We start from the raw sequence: 15826 nt of genomic DNA on the forward strand, positions 1-15826 counted from the left end.
GTTTGCATCTTCTTGAGATCCTCGTCCATCTTCTTTTTCACGGCTGCTAGCTCATCTCTCATGGCCTTGTTCTCATCCTCCAAATGGCTTTGCATCACGAGGGAGCCCTCGGCCAGCATCAATCTTTGTCTCTTCTCTAGTGTCAACTCCTTTTGGAGTTCCTTCATCTGTTCTTCATACATATATCCTTCTCTGAAGCAGTGCTAGTTGAGGTCGCTGCTCTGACTCTACCCGGAGATCCCCTTAGCCTCTGGATTGTCTGATCTTTCACTTTTATTTGATCTTTTAGCTCTATAACTTCGTCCTGGCTGGCCTCAAAATCTAGCTCAGCTTTTTCCTTAGCATTTCTCAAAGTCTCCACTTTTTTGGACTCATCAGCAAGTTGGAGTGTCAAGTTATCCCTTTCTTTCTCCACATCCATCAGTGATTTGCTAATTTTCTTATACTCCTCATCTGTTCTTTGAAGCTTTTGGTATGCTACCTGACTCTGACTTTCCAGATCTTGGCATCTTTTTAGTGCCGCGTCCAGATCAACTTGTAGCTTGGCTTGCTTCTGTGTGTTCTCTTGGTCCTGCTTTTGTAGTGAGTCCACCTCGGCTTTGATTTGAACTTCATTTGCTTTGAGATTATCACACTCAATCTCAGTGGCCATAGAACTTTCTCCGAGCCTTGCATCACCTCATCCCAATCATTGGCTTGTGATTGTAAATCCATTGTCTCTGTGGCCATTTCCTTCAACTCCACCAATCGGGGGCTCATCATATATTCTTTGGGCCTAGTGCTAGACAACTAAAAAGCTACATGAGCTGCCTCTTCTCGAGAGTATCCAGCAGCTAGTAGATCAAGGAATACTCTATAGTTTTTTTCTTCTGGATCTGGCTTCTCATCCTTTGGTTCAATTTCTGCCTTTTGCTCTTTCTCTTTGTTCTCCTCTTCCTTGGAGTCTTGTCGCCCATCAGATTCGTTCAACTCCTCAGTTTGTCGGGGTTAAGGAGGACTAGGAGGAGGTGATGATGGTGGAGGGATGGATTCTCGGCTTGATGGTGGGGTTGGTTGCTTCTTCTTGAAGTCCCGATCAGCCTTTGTTTTCCTCTCTCTTTTTGCATTTTCCTGCTCTTTCAGCAGTTGTCATCTCACATCATCAACTTCTTCTTCGGTAAAAGGTATGTTTGGGATATTTTCAGTTGTAGCATCTAAGATCTTGAAATTCTCTATATAATCTTCAAAGCGATCCCTTTTAGTCCTTCGAGAAGATCCAGACATAGCCTCAAGTGAGGGCTTCCATAATTCGCTTAGATCCCCTTTTAGCATCCTCTCAGCTTTGAAACTCTCCATTAGTATTTCTAGCCTAGCTGCTTTTTGTGACTTTGTTTCCTTTACTGGCACCTGTAGAGTTTCTTTCTTCCCCTTCTTGGGCTGTGGCGGCTCTTCTCGCATTGTCTCTAAATGACGCTTCAACCTTGTGGCTACCCTTGGAGCCTTAGGAGGTTCTTCTTCTTTGTCTTCCTTCAGCTTGAGCCAATCATTTTGGGAGGGAGGTAGAGGCCAATTTCCCTTGGCATGAAATGCTCCATAGATGACTTTGGTTATCAACTCACCAGGCACAATATAAGTGGGATTTTTGGTCCCCATTTTCACAAGGTTGTCCTAAATATAAGCGGCATAGTTTATCTCCCTTGGGCGGCTCTTCTCAATCGCCCAAGTGAAAGTGGTGGCAATAGCTCCAGGTGGCATTCTGTGGCCGCTTGGTACACATGTGGAAGTACTGATTGTATAATTGGCTCATGATGGCCACCTTTGAGTTTGCAATATCTTCAAATGTATAGTTATTTTTCTTCTCTGAGTAGACCTTAATGTCATCCCGCCTCTTAGTCACACTGTCTCCTTTGTTAGAGAGGTCAAGTGCTGCTGCCATCACCTTCTCTGTGATGACAATCATCGTATTAGGATTGCCTTGCAGATCTGTAACTCTGGCTATGCCGTCCTCTTTGATTGTGGTGACAAATTCCCACACTCTTTTAACATCAATCCCTGCTGGCAAGGCTTCAAAGTAATTGTGTAGATCCAGTGTCTCCAAGTAGTCCCCCATCTTGCTCTTGACAAATTCATTGAGCTCTTGAGGGATCATGGGTAGCTCCACTGCATTTCCCTCCGGATCTTTAAACACTCTTTGGTAGATTCTCAGATCATTGGTTTCTAGTAGGTCATCTTGAATCCAAGTGCTTGTGGGCTTCAGGGTTCCCTTTGGGATAGAAAAAGGCTCCACTTCTTCTAAGTAGTACCTAATAGTCATCCTCTTCTTCTTTGCAGGAGATTTTGAGGCTGCCATGGATCCTGTTGCACTCAGTAGTCCAAAGTTAGCGTCTTTTGCAGATTAGCTGATAAACTGAGTTCTGACTACCCAAATGACTTGAAAATTGAAATAAGAACTCAAAAGGGACTAGGGAAGCCATGGATGTGCCCACAATAGGTTTTGATGTCTACTTCCTATGATTTTGATGAAACTTGACATGCTTGTGGCCCTTGACCTGTGCAACATGGCTATGTACTTGGAATTTGGTTTGGACATCAAAAAAGTACAATTTTGAGCAGATTTAGGCTTTTGGCTCACAAAATGGGTAGGATGTCCTATATGGATGGGAAAATGATATCCAATTGGATTGAAATTTGATATATAGGCTTCTTATACCATGTAAAAGACTCCCATGATGTCAATTCTTGCACAGAAGGTCAATATGGCCCGCGTAGGATGTCTCTTTTCTCAAAATGACTTGATTTTAGTTCTGTGGGTAGCCCTTAGCATGTAGAACATGACCCTGTTCTTAGATTTTGATTTGGATAAGTATTGGTGTTGTTAGGAGCATGTTTAGTGTTTTTAGGCTCAGAAAAGTGCATCTTTGAGGTTTTGGGGGCCAAATGTGATGGGTCTGGCTTGAAATTTGATATATGAGCTTGTGAAGATGTTATAAAGATATGTGTAACTCAAAAACATCAGCTGGAGGTCAAATAGGGAATTTAGACATCCTACACATAGGATTTCTATTTCACTTATTTTCATATCTGACTCCACAGTTAGCTTGGCAAGTATATTGTGCAAGTTTCATGTGATCATTTGGACTAGTTTTGGTAGGTCTATGACCCTTTATTGCCTCTATGCTCTGACTTTCCGTTTCTTTGATGCATACGAGGTCAACTCTTGTCCAAATGTGATGAAACTTGATGGCTAGCATGTATAGGCTATGTAGAAGCTGTGTATGAGGTGAGATATTGAGTTTGGCTTGCAAAAAAAGGTCCTGAGATATTCTACGCGTAGGATGGCTTCTGATGAATTCTTTTGGAGAAGTGCTACTAGTATATGCCCTTAGCCCCCATGAGTCCCCATTAAGCCTTATTTCAATAAAAAGTGAAAAAGATAGATAGAAACTCCCTGTTTGGCTTTCAGAGCCTCTGAGTCGTTTTCTAACTCTTGGAGTGGATGAAATTTCTTGATGTTAGTCTCCATAGCTTCATGGTTCCTTGGGGAACCTTGCCACATGGTTTTTGTTGGCTTTGGCTTCTCTGGAGCTCTGTTTGGCGATTTATCGATCTGGAAGAACCCGTGTTTGCGTTTGCATGCCGTCGATGACTTGTCATGGTCTACCATCATAGGACTTGGTTGTTGATGGTCTAGGCAAGCCGCTCGTGAAGTTTGGTGGCAAACGGACATCCGGTTTGGCCGTGAGAGCCAGTTGTTGACGCTTTGTGTGTTCGATGCCGTTTCTAAAGCTTAGTCCTGCTTCGGGTCGCCTTATGGCCATGTGGGCTATATAGCCTTGTAGAGCATGTCGAGATGCTGCTACTCATGAGTTTTGGTAGCATTTGGGCGACTTTCCACCGATTTACCACTTGGTGGTCTCTTGCAGGGCTCTAGAAGTTAGGGTTTTTCCCGTTGTTTTTATGCCACCTTTGTGCATTCAAGAGTAGTCTCCTATGCTAGGGTAAACCCCCTATGAAGCCTTATTGCTATTGGGTTAGCCGTTAGGTGGCTACCTCTACTTGTAGGTCTCTACTACTCGTTCCCCGTGTGAACCCTACACTAGTTTTCGCAATAAAACATCAAACATACGCAAAAAGCTCAAGGTACTAAGCCTACCTCTCATATCTCGAGCCTTCCGGGTGGTCGTGCGCATCGTAGAATTAGCTGTAAGTCTGGTTTGTTCTAGGTGGCTAGAGCTCTCTCTCAAGAAGGAATAGTAGAAATGAGCTCTAAGTGAAGTGAAAAGATCTTATAATGGGGGTCCCCGGACCACTTTCTATGAAATTTGACATGTGCTCCTAACTTCTTGTGAGATGTGGTTTAGGCTCAAAAAGTTCTTGATTTGGACTCCGTTTGCCCAGTTTCCGACAAACTTGACGTTTCGGTCAAAATCTGGCCAAAACACACCTCCCGCTACATTCACATAATTACACCCCCATTGTACCATAGGTTTTCCTATAGTCACTGATTATCCGCATATTTTTTTTTTCCATTACGATCGTATTTCACCTGCTTTTTGTATTTTTGAAGTTTTTATGCCGATAATTAGTAAAATTAAAAAGAAAATAGCAAAATAAACCCAAAAAATCTCCAAAAATCACAATAACTCAGGAACATCGCCTAATTTGGCATTTGGCCCCATATACTTGTAGATTCATGCTGTATAAGGACATATGTAGTTAGGTTAGTCCAAAAAAATTCACAATTAAACGAAAACCCTTCAAAATAGTCGAAAAACATGCCCTTTTTTTCTCTTTTTACCTTCATTGGGTCCACATTCTCACAAAACACTATGTACACTCACATGCAATTTTTATGGCCGGATTCCTCTGTTTTAACAATATTTTGCCCGAAAAATGGCTATTTTTACATATATAGACACACACCTAGAGGCCTAATTTGGCCCCATATACTTGTAGATTTGTGCTATATAAGGGCATATATACTTAGGTTAGCCCAAAAAATTTTGCAATCAAACTAAAACCCTTCAAAATAGTCGAAAAACATGCCCTTTTTTTCTCTTTTCACCTTCATTGGGTCCGCATTGAGAATTCCTCCCCCCCTCCTAGTCGGAGTCCTCCTGGACAACAAGGTATCGCCTCGGGGTATGTGTAGTGCATGGGTTAAAAATTGTGCTAATGTGCGGCCTTGTAATGTGTCCCTATTTGATGCATACTCAGTCAATGCATGGAAAAATTAATGTTGTGCAAGAGGAGGGAATAAGCAAGATGCTTATTGGCATTCGACGTCGAGGTTTTCCTGTTTGTTGTTGATTGGGTTGGCAGTTTTTCTTTGCAAGTAAAAGTTGTAACTCTACAGCTCTTTGTTTGATCGTCTTCTTTGCAAAAGTTGCTTGGGTTGCCGCTACTGTCGATATGGCCGTGGTTGTTTCCGTGGATGGAAGTGTCATTTTCGTTGTAGCTATAATCTTGTTCTCTGTTAATTTTCCTTTGGAGTTTTTTTGTGGAGGCTTTTGTAGGTTTATTGCCTCGTCCTTGGTTGTCATTGCTGTTCTGGTGATCGTCACCCACATAGATCGATTTGCCGGTTTCATATGTAGTGAGTGTCTGGCTGCCTTTGTTGCTTGTAGTGAAGGGAGTTCTTGTTGCTTTGGTTTGGGGATCCAAATGCGTGTCGCATTTAAGTGGTTACTGAGCATTCTCTTCGGGATCCATATCTTTTTTATTCCCTTGGTTGTTGGTTTAACTGTGTTCTTCTGTTGACTTCTGTTGTTGTATTGTGGTTTGTATGCCAGGTCGTCTCTATCCTTCCATACCCCTACTTGTTTTTCACGTGTTGCTAACCTTGATCTTTTCATTGTGGGGTCTGTGTTGTCTTATTTTTGTAGTGAACATGGTGGCAGTTCCCTCGTTGTTCTCCATGGGTATTTTGTGCTTTATTGTCACCCATCCTTTTTGTTCTTTATCCAGTGATGGTGGTGCTATTATCTGGTTCTTCCGGGTTGTCTGATCAAAGGCTACCACCTGTTGTTCTTGTGCATGCTGAATTTTGACTGTATCCGAATTCCAATCTATCTGCACATTATACTCTTTCTGCCAAGGTTGTCCCAACAACATGGGGTGTAGTGTGCTCACATCCTCAACCACATAAAACTTGTGGGGGTAAACATATTTATGTATTTGTACATGCAATATTGTCCAACCCAATGTTCCTAGCGAATGTGATGTACTACTTTCCAACACTTGTTGAGTAGGATGTAGTTGATCTTCGAGCTTGAGCTGTTTATATAGTTTGTAAGAGATCAGATTTTCTTGAGCTCCGAAATCAAGCAATTCCATCGATTCAACTTGATTGCTACCCACTTTGACTGCAATTATTGGTTCCCCTGTGTCTTCACCAAAGTTCGTTAATCGAATAGCATTTATTCGCAACGGTGATCCACTTTGTTGTTGTTGTCGTAGAAGCCTTCTTTTTGCAATGCGTTCTTTTGCTTCTGCTTGTGCTTCTTCTCATACCCTCTATTTCTCCTTCATCCATTGTTTTTCTTGATGGATTTTTTGAAGCATATCATGTGTTAGTGGTAAATGATACTTTTTTAACCGACACCCACTAATCCAATTTGGCATTTCTTCTCCTGCCAATGTAGCAAGTTTGACAGCTCCACTTTGTGGTAAGTCACTAATCACAAAGGGTCCCATCCCTCGCTTTTTAAGTTTTTTGGCGTGTGCTTCAAAGTATAAACAAGTACATAATCACCTGTTTTGAACTCTTTCGTACGCACATGCTTGTCAAAAAATTGTTTTTAGCATAGTTCGAAGCTACAGCTCGCACTCAAAGTTCATCTAGCATTTCAAGATCATCTATTCTTGATGAGAGCTCATGGCCTGTCCATTCTAAGGGTTTCGCTATCGTAGAGTTGGAACTAAAAACTCTATGGGTAATATAGCGTTTAGACCAAACACCATGTTGTACGGTGTTGTTCCAATAGATGTTTTATAAGCTACCCGGTATGCCCATAGTGTTGAGTGTAATTGTTGATCCCAGTCGGTCCTTAACTCTGGTACAATTTTAGTCAAAACACTGCATAGTGTCTTATTTGTGGCCTCAGCTTGTCCATTTGCCTATGTGGATGATATGGAGCAGATTTTCTATGTATGACCATGAATTCCTCTAGCAGATATTCAATGACTTCATTAAGAAAATGTGTTCCTCAATCACTGACAATTTCTATTGGTAATCCGTATCGTACAAAGACATTCTCATACAAAAATTGTGCAGTGGTTCTTGTGTCTGCTTTTTGTGTTGCTTTGGCTTCAGTCCATTTTGTGAGATAGTTCGTAGCCACAATGATATATTGGGTATGGGTGTGATATGCAGGGGGTGAAATAGGCCCCACAAAATCAATTTCCCATTTTGCAAATGCCTGTGCTCCCATCATTGGCCGTAGTGGCATCTCATCTCTCTTTATCAGCACCTTAGTGCGTTGACGTACATCACAACGTTTTACAAACTCCTCAGCATCCATGTGCAATGTAGACCACCATATTCCTGCGGTTAAGACAATTTTTGCCGTCTCATCGCCTGAAAAATGGCCTCCACTTATTCCTTCATGTGCGTGTTCTAGATTCAGCAGGTATTCACTTTCACTTTCACAGATTCTAAGTTGATTGTCCTTTCCTCTCTTGTAGAGTTGATTTCCAATTAAATTAAAGTCTTGAGCCTCCCACTCTATAGACCTTTTTCGCACTTTTGTTATGTTTTTAGGAAATGTCCTTGTTGTTAAGAAATCAATGATATATTGACTCCATGCAGGTGCAATGGTTACCTGAAACAATGTCGCGTGATCCACCAATCGTTTGGCACTGCATATAGTACAATTATTAACATAAGCAAGTGTGTTAGCATACATAATTGGCCAATAAACTCCTAAGTGTTTCAATCTTTAGTGTGTTTTCATTGTTGAACAATGAAATGCACAATCTTGGATGTGTGCTTCTTCAAGATAACACTCGAATTCCTCTGGATTTATACATAATCATAGAATTTGGTCCAAGCCTAGATGGTACAGTCGTCCTGCAATCAACTGAAATTTTTTTGTTTGTTAAAATGTTTGTTGTTTGGATCGATCTTCCTTGTTATCAAATCTACCTCCAAACGAAAGAATGCTAACAATTTCCTGAGACCATTTGGGTATCATTTCAATATTGAAAAGATAAGCATCAGGTATGTCATCATCTACTCCTTCAGGAGCTTCCCCGTTTTGTAGCCTTGAAAGATGATCCACCCGTAGATGAGTTTTACCTTTTCTTACTACCACTGTGAATTCAAACTCCAGTAATATAATAAACCACCGTACAATTCTCCCAGTATTGCATGGTTTATTTACTAGATACAAAAGAGCTCGATGATCTATGAAGAACACAAATTTGTTTGCAAGCAAGTAATGCCAAAATTTCTTTACAGCATAAATCACTCCTAATCCCTCTCTTTCAGTGGTAATGTAGTTCTTTTCTGCACTATTTAGCTGTCGGCTTGTATAAAAAACTGGGAAATCCATTGTTCCGTCTCCCCGCGGCAGTCACTTATCAAAAGACCCCTATATCACATGCGTTCAAGAGGTAATTAATAATACCCCAATATACATACTATACTTACACTGTGAGCCTATTTAAAAAACCCCCACCCCCCTCTATATGTATACATTTTGGTCTTTTAATAATCCTCTCCGGTTAACTCACGTGATATCATACACATTCTAAAAAGTGACCGCCCCGGGTGCGTCTCCAGGTTGAGCCAGAATACTCCCAATTGTGTATGCAGATGCATCAATGTGAACATGGAATATCTTTTCCCAATCTGGTGCTTTAAGTACAGGTGTTGATACAAGGTTCTCCTTAAGTTTTTGGAATGAAGTTTCACACTCCTCAATCAAGTCGAAACTGACTAATAAGCTATATAGAGGTTGTGCAATGACCGTATACATATATATGAATCTTCGATAGTATCTACAGTGTCCCATGAAAGATTGTACTTGTTTGGCATTAGTAGGCCTGAGCAAGTCTTCTATGACTCTAATTTTGTCTAGGTCAGTGGTTATGCCATTTCTTGAGACAATATATCCTAAGATGCAGCTTTGCCTTACCATAAAAATGCACTTTTCCGAGTTGAGACAGATTCGATACATTCTGTACTTCTCAAATACCTTTTGTAAATGGTCAATATGTTCTTTTTGTATAAGAGAGAGTGGACACAGAGAACATCCATATATATTTCTAAGAATATTCTCAGGTATTCTTTGAACGCATGAGTCATTAACCTTTGGAAGGTAGCTGGAGCATTGGTTAGGCCAAAAGGCATAACCCTATATGCATATATTCCCCACTCTGTGGCAAATGCTGTTTTGTGTCGATCCTCTATTGCAATTGCCAATTGGTTATACCCCGAAAATCCATCTAAAAAGGAATAAGACCGTTTTCCTACCACCCTCTCAAGCACATGTTCTGTGATCGGCAAGGGATAATTATCTCTTATTGTGGTTGCATTCACTTTTTTGAGGTTCACACACACACACACACACACACGCAACTTTCCGTTCTTTTTGGGAATAACCACAATGGGTGACACCCAATTTGTATGCTTGATTTTATAGATGAATTCAGCATCCATCAGCTTGTCAATCTCCTCTTTGATTCATTTAGCGAATGTGTCATTATATGTGTAAGGACATTGTTTGCTAGGTTTGGCATCTGATTTCTAAGGAATTGTATGTTGGCATATCGATGGATCACTCCTTTGAGGTCTTTGTAGGACCATGAAAACACATCTTTATACTTCTTGAGAAGTTGTGTTAGCCTTTCTTCTTCTTCAGGCTCTAAATCAGTTGCTATATAGACAGGCTGAGGCTCTTTGCCTGGCGCAACGAGGTCTATCCGTTTTGATTCTTTCCCTTATTGGTGGTTTCATTATTATTTTTTTGTCTTGGATGGTGAATTTTCGATAGTGGGATGGTACATTCATGTTTTCCTTTTCTGAATCCTCCTTACCGTCACTCCCTCAGTAGTCCATACCTCTCGTAACGACCATTTTAGTTCTTGGTATTTCTTTTTACGCTCCATTTTGGTCCACTCTGGATCTTTTGTCTTTTCTTGTTTTGATTGTTGATATTTTCTTGTTTTTGTTTCTGTTTTAGTTTTCCGTGCTTGTTTTATTTCCTCATGTGTCCTTTCCCTTCTAACTCTTGAGAATCTTCCTGATATTTGGTCTTTTACACAATCCTCTGCCTTGACAAGCATTAGATAGTGAGTTTTATCTTTTATCATGGGCATCAGGTTCTCTCTAATTTTTTTTTCTATACTTTTTTTCCTATAGCGTTCCTGGCGTCTAGGGTGTTGATTTGCAAAATCATAAAACTTGATATTTGCGGTTGTCTCCCCACGCTCGCTTGAGCTGTCTGAACACTCGTTATCTGCATCATTACTTAATTCCAGATGCTCAGAGGAGTCATAAAACTATTCTTGTTCTGGTGAGTCTACATACTCATCTCCTGCTAGTATAAGGCTTACCATGTAATAGGGTAGCACATCATAGCCATCCTTATCGCAAAATTTTGTCATTGGGCTATCTATAATGGTACAGACATCCAATGTTGCTAGTATGTGTTCCCTTCGAGAAGTTTTAAGGCATCTTCGAGAAAAGGTTTCGGAATGTAATCCTTGTCCTCAATAGCTCTTTCTAAGATGCATTCCTCTCTTTTTAAGCTCCCACAATGTGAAGCTCCGCACATCCATAGCTCTTTTTTTTGCCCTAACCATGCTGGGAGTTCGGACCCTGCCAATGTAGCTGAATCAAACTCTTCCACTGGTGTCTGGTTCACATCCTTGCAACTATAGTCTTTTAGGTATACTTTGGTTGTAGTCTCCCCACCTCTGAGGTATATGTGGTCGTAACCCCAATCCTAGACCATCTTTAATTGTCTCATGGATGGTCTTCCCAAGATGATCTCGTAATTGTTCTTTTTGTCGAAATCAACTATTGCAAATGTATGCTTATACTCGATTCCGCAAGAGGTGACAATTACTTTTTCTAAAAGTCCTAAAGGCTTTTCCATGAACCCATCTTCCAGTTGCAATTTCATTCTGGTAGCTCTCAAAGCCGGTTTTCCCCATTTTTTTCCAGATTTATTTGGTGGCGATAGCGACTCCCGCTCCACTGTCAAGAATAGCTTTGGAAACTACACCTTGGAATTCTACTGGTAGTGTGGTATTTCCATCTTCTCCCTCGCAATATTCTCCAACCTTGTTTAAAGGTACTAGCCTAGTGTTTAGTTGAGGCTTGTCCAATTCTCTGATCCCTTCTTGAAGCTTTGTGGTAGGATCTATTACTCCAAATTTTTCTAAGCATTTGCCTACGGTGGTCCACATGTTTGGTCGTAACCTCAGGAGTTTGGCTAACGTGATTGTGCATGCCATAGGGGTGGACAATAACTCAATCAACCCTTGTGAATCCATCACTCTGTTGGAAGAAAATCTTTGAGATGGGATTGATCTCACCTCAGACTTAGCTTCATACTCCCCTAGGTAGGAGGGTAGAGTTTTTAGCTAGTCTAGTTGGCTGTGCCTCGAACTAATTGAACCCTAGTCTCCCCCTTGTGAATGCATATCAAAGTTCATTTGTGATCTTGCCTCAAACTCTTCAATGGGAGGTAAGATCTCATTTTTCTCCTTTCTCGTGCTATTTATTTGGTGGTTCACCCTGTTAGCTTCATTTACTTCCCAGATTTGCTTCCATAGGTCATCTAAACTGTTACAATTCTTATCCATTTCTACCAACATTTTAGGCTGGAAACCATCAATTGTATCATCTGTTGTATTGGGCACTATGATAGGTTCTCTCCTAGACTCAGAGGCAGTCGTGAGTCTCTCCTTCATGTCTACTTGTTTCTCTAGAGTTGGTTTGATAGGGGTTGGAGTTGGTACCTCGTGCCAGCTTGCAGGTTTACCAAGCGGATTTTCTATCAAGGATTGGGTTGTTTCAATTATCTTTCGACACATTTCCAACCTCTCTTTTTCTATTTCTGTATATGGATAATTCATCCATCTGTGCTCTTGGGTTTGGTTGTTTTTGAGTCTGGCTTCGTATGCTTTTAAAAGTGCGTCCAACTGCTCATTTACTTTTTCTACTAGGACTGATCCTCCCGATCCTTCACTTTTGGGTTCTACTCTTTCCTTGGCTCCTTTGGTTGTAGCAACGTGTGAACTTAAACTAGTTAGATCCTCTAACCACTCCAATCTATCCTTTGTGTGTTTTAACTCCTCAGATAGAGCCGTTTGCTCTCATTCTCTCTTGGCTTTCACATACGCGCCTTTCTAGCTTTCCAAGTGCTTCTCTGATTTTTCATTTCTGCACTTGGGGCATCGGTCTTTGGCTCTTCAATTATGGGTTCGTTTTTTCATTCGTTGAGCTTGGGCTCGTGGCACTTCCTTAATAGGTATAACTGTCTCGTTTTCTGACCCTCCACGGGAAGGCACTGCTTCCAGCATGCTCAAAGTAGTTTTTTCTCCTTTGCTCCGGTTCTTAGGGCAATCAAGAATCAAGTGAGTAATTCCACACACGGTGCAATACACATTGACTCTAATGATTTCATCATGAGGACAGTCTCTTAGCCAATGGTCTCTTCCATACTTGTAGCAGGGTCCCTTAGGTTGTTGAGGTGCTCCTTGAGCTCCTCTCTGTTGGTATGCATGCCTCTGCCCGCCCATGCCTCCATTGGCTATGAACAACAGTGTTTGTTCATCCAAGCTGTATCTTCCTTCTCCTGCTGCCTGTGTAGCTGTTGGTGGTCCTGTACTTCCAATCATGCTCCAAGGTTCTGGCATTGTGGGTTCTTCCAGTGGATAATAGACAGGATTTGTTGCATATCCATTGGAATATTTGTAATATGCATGCATAGGTACCCAAGACTTATCTTCTAATTTGTTTATCGTTGGTGTGTATCTTATGCCGACCAGTCATAATCTTGGTAGAAGTGGTTGTTGCCCCAATATCGGTTGTGGTCTTTCAACATCTATAGGTCCTGGTAGGTTGCCTGCTTGATACCTAGGCGTCGGTGGAAGTTGAGGAGATGCTACCTGAGCTTGCGGAGAATAAGGTCGCTCTCTCACATATCCCTTGTTATAATAACATTCCTCCATCACATGGTTTGTCCATTTTTGTTCAATAGAACACCACTTCGGCTGCTTAGCCTGAGGCTTGGCATACATATTAATTTTTTTTAGCACTTTCTCAACAAGCTACTCCTGGCTTATAGCTACTTCGCCTTTCGGTGTTGTCTTAGCAGACTTGCTTCCACTTTGTTGTGAGGATGAATCGTCATCAAAATCCTTGAATTCACCCTCCTTGTAGACCGCACAATTGTCTACAAGGTAAAGAGGCTCCTTAGTTAACTCATTTAACGTCGTGCTCCTCTTCATATGTAAGTCATTTTGGAGATTTGCGTTCCTTAGTCCTTGAATAAATATAAGCATAAGTCTGGACTGAGTTGGCAACTCTTCCACAGGGAAGAAATTCACATATCTTTTTAGTCGTAGGACTGCCTTTCGCACAGATTCCCCTTCTTTCTGTTTGAATTTATGGATTTGTGAGACTGTATTATGAGCTATCCCCATTTGTGAGAATTCCTCAATAAACTCGTCAAAAATTTCCTCCATAGACTCAAAATCTCTACGCTCCACAGAGTCAAACCAAGTAGCAGCATCCTCTTCTAGGGTAAGTCCAAACCCTGCAAATTGAGTAGGGAAGTCCAAAAATTCTTCAGCTCTAATTACACGCACAAATGCTGCTATGATCCCTAGGATCTCTATTTCCCGTGTATTTCTTGTTTACCCATTTTTGCACCTGAGAAGGTCTAATTCTACGATGGTCTACAAATCTCATCATTGGTTCTCCTCGTCCTACTCGATATACCTCCTCTGGCCTTAGGTAGTGGGAGGGTTTCTCTCCCAGAGGTTCCCCTAAGCCATAATTTTTTATGGTTCTTGCAAGAGGTGGTTCATCTCTTCTAACTCGTTCTATGGGTTGTCTTCCGGGCTTTGTCGACTCTTGAGTTTTTGGCTTACTCTCACCTTGATACTGTGAATAGAGTGGTGGTTCTTGTAAATATCTTAGCCCTCGTGTGGCTGGGTAACCATCTCTGCTTCGGTCTTGTTCTAATGTCGCACTTTGTTGAAGCCATGCCTGCAATGACGGTTGGGTTGCTTGTTGGTTCTGGTAGTTGAACGCCTGTTGTTGGTTAGAATGTGATGTTGCATTGTACTCTTCTGAAAATGGATTTGTTGACTTGCTAGGGGTATAGGTGGACCTTGGTACTTCTTCAGGGGCATATGTTGATGTTTTTGGAACTGTTACCTTTTCTACCTCCTCTCGGAGAATTCGTTTGTATTCTCGCCCGTACCTGTAAAAAAAAATGATATCCTTTCCCATAGCAATTTCATAAGAGAAGAAGTAAAGAACCTTGTCTTTGCTTAATTCATTTGGGTAGGGTTCTTTGCATCGAAAATAAGAGACTACTCCCTCGCTCTCATGCTTGTAAATTCCCACATTCTCATTATAGGTAGAGACCCTGGTTGTTTTTTTATCATACATAAAAAGAGCTCCACGTCGATCAATTTTTGGAGGCGGCTCTTGAGCCTCTGAGACCATTTTTACTTTTGCCACATTATCTCCATATCTGTTGTAATCCTCAGGGTTACTAACTATAAGATAGTGGTTTCCCTTTTCGTCTCGAAATCTATCTCTATCATCATAGAATCGAATTATCTCGAGTCTCTTAGAAGGTCTTTCTTCTATACAAATACACTTGCGTCCTGGATAGTCAGAATAAACTAGGGCTCCCCTAGAGTTTGTTCCTCTAAGAAGATTATAGTGAACTTGGCATCGTTCAAAGGGTTTTGGGAGGTACTTCCTCCTAGCATTGGTCCTTCACCAGAGAAACCACCTGGCTGTTGACTACCCATCATGAAGAAGGACTTATCTGATGAAGTGTCAATATCACTACCTTGCTCAATGATCGGGGCTAATGGATCTAGCCTTGCCCGAGTTATACTCTCCTCAGTGGACACTAAGCTACCCTGATCACCTGCCACTTTTTGGTCTCTAGGAATGTCTCTTCCTGATCTTAAATTCATCAAAATTAGCAATGCAATTTATCACAAATCCAACCACAATCAAATCAAACCATTTAACCGCTAGAGGTGGTCTTAGTAATGATTGGTATAACTGGAGGGTTAACCTCAACCATTACAGTACTCTATACACTTTGGATGTTCTTGATTAGGTCTGCTAATCTGGAATTGTACTTTACCCGAGTATTTGTCAGTCTAGAGGGAAAGTCTTAATTTCGTCTTTGCTCCGTCAAAAGGTCAAACAAGGTCCAATTTCACTTCTGAAAGAAGTTATGGAACTCTTAAGTCAATTGGAACATCACTCTATGTCCACAGTCAGATTTTGACTTCAAGAAGACCCTGTAGACATCCTACGCGTTGGATGCCTACCTGCTCTGTTTTGGCTAAAATTTGCACTATAGATGCCCCTTGATGTGCTGAGTCCTCAGTTGTTCTCATTTTTTGATTTGGACACCTATAAGCTGGTCAACTGATCAGAAATATGTTCTAGCAGCCTGAGGTTGATCTGATATTTCACCAGTCAAATCAACTCCAATTTGGACCAAAGTTGACTAGAAGGCTTGCCTAAGGCTATACAACACTCTGCTATGTCCACAGTTAGATTTTGACTTCAATATCATGCCTTAGACATCCTACGCGTAGCATGTCTAACTGCTCAAAATTGCTCCAA

This window comes from Adiantum capillus-veneris, chromosome 6, assembly GCF_014529385.1.
Source record: "Adiantum capillus-veneris isolate H3 chromosome 6, ASM1452938v2, whole genome shotgun sequence".
Lineage (NCBI taxonomy): Eukaryota > Viridiplantae > Streptophyta > Polypodiopsida > Polypodiales > Pteridaceae > Adiantum > Adiantum capillus-veneris.